Below are 2,109 nucleotides of genomic sequence, written 5' to 3'. Positions count from 1 at the left end.
CCATGGCAATCTCAGTGTCATCTAGAAGAAGAAAAACATGGCTTGTCATTTCAGGGCACTGGTTCCAGAAGGGCCTTTCATGGCAGGACTAAGATTGTTAGCAATAGTTATGATTGTGTGGCACAGGTTCAGAGGTGAGTTTGACAGGAAGTTTTGGCGGGTAATCCACTAACTTGACATCCTGTGTTGGAAGCTGGCTGCTCTGATGTCATGCACCTTGATTTCTTTTTCAGGTTCTAGAAATGAACAAGAGTCGTATTTAGCTTTTATCTTCTTGGGAAAATTTCCTCCAATAGTAAAATCCTGTGAGGAGACACTGAAGAACAAGAGTCATGGTACTTTACACAGAAGCTATGGTAGGGGGGCAGTTGGAGTCATCTTGAGAGGCAATGTGTTGTTAAAAACTGAGCCTAGGAACAGAGAACACCCTTGAGTTACAGGTCAGAGAGCCACAAATCATCATGTGACAGGCCTCTGTAATCACACACTCTCTTTTTATAGAACAGTCCTGTTAAATACAGCCCACCCTGCTGTGGAATAATCCTTTTGTACACTGTGAAGGTGTGTTGCTTTCGTTATTAATACAAAACTGATTGGCATATGGCTAAGCAGGATTTTACAGGGCAGAAAAATACTGAGGAGAAGGGCCGGAAGTACATACATGAGGTAAACAAGCCTGGAGCACCACATAGATGAATAGAAATGGTTTAATTTGAGGTATAAGAGTTTACTAAAAATGAGCCTAAGCTCTCGGCCGGGAAATTATAATTAATATTAAGTCTCCATGCGATTATTTGGGAATGGGCTGGCAGGACAGACTACTCCACCTAGCTAGCCTCAGCCTCAATGTACCTTCCTAAGGACTCTATCACAAACCAGTTACCCTAAGAGTTTGCAGCTCCAATACAGGAGCTGGCGGAGGCAAACATCAATCTGTAATACTCACTGAGGGAATTTTGTTTGTTTATTGGACATTATTTGCAGATATACTTACATGTGTGAGCAGGAAGAAAACCACCAGATATGAAAGTAAGACACCTGAATACAGCGTCAGGGAAGAAGAAGAAGAAAAAGGCTCTGAGGTTTGCAGAATCTGGAGATAGAACCCAACACCTGCTGACCCCCAGAGCTGCCTGCCACGGTAAGTGGAGGGGCGTGCCATGGCCCCTGGGTGTAGAGGCCCTGGGACTCTAAGACACTTTTAAGGATTCTGAGCACCCGTTTTCGAGGTGCTTTTCAGCCTTACTGATACAGCTAACTGGTGGGTTCTTTTGCTGATGGATTAAAGAAACCAATGATACAATGAGTTCAGGACAAAGCAATCAACTTTTTGGGCAAGTCCCATTTGCAGACTGAGGCTGCCAGAGTCAGGGAGACCTTGCTTCTGAGCAGTATGGATTTTTACTTGGGTTCAACTATCCTGCCTGGTGACTCTTTCTCTCTTCTACTGGTCCTAACATGTGTGTGTCCTTTCTGGATTGGGGTTGGGTCTCTGTTTCTGTCCATGAGTACAGAGACAGTTTCAACAGGACTGTTTACCTCTGAGCTGGTCCTTGAAGCAGCAACCACTGTTATCTCTGGGTATGGGGTATGGGCACAGAGTCAACGTGGCTTTGCTGGGGTATAATTGGCATCCCTAAGCCTTCCCTTTCTCTGTGGTATAATGCAAAAAAGAAAATCACCGGAGTGGAAGTGAAATGGCCCTACTTTCCAGGAAAATGGAAACTTAAGTGATGGAGGAAAAAAAATTGGGGTCATGTTCTGCCCTTGTGGGAGCCCACAGTTTCACTCCACTCCTTAACCAGGCCTGCTATTGTACCTTCTGGGGGAGCAGCGTTATGTTTGTGTCCCCTCCTCAGGCTACCCTTGCCATGGCAGATCAGTTTCCTCTTTCCTGACCTACGGGGTCTCCAGAGCTCCCCTGCGAGATTGCTCCGGTTCTTCTCTGGAGGTCACTCCGAGTTGTTTCTGACTTGCCTCCTACCCTCCAGTCAATCTTTCCTCCTACCAGGCTCACAGGACTCCTGGCCTATGTCCTGGAGAACACATCAAGGAGGCCAGGGCATGTGCTGTGCAGAGCGACAGAGGGAGGGACATACCTCTCTGATG

The sequence above is a fragment of the Microtus oregoni genome, unplaced genomic scaffold (genome assembly GCF_018167655.1).
Source record: "Microtus oregoni isolate MIOR12 unplaced genomic scaffold, Mior012 000008F_ref0000371, whole genome shotgun sequence".
Taxonomy (NCBI): domain Eukaryota; kingdom Metazoa; phylum Chordata; class Mammalia; order Rodentia; family Cricetidae; genus Microtus; species Microtus oregoni.
This window is presented reverse-complemented; position numbering follows the sequence as displayed.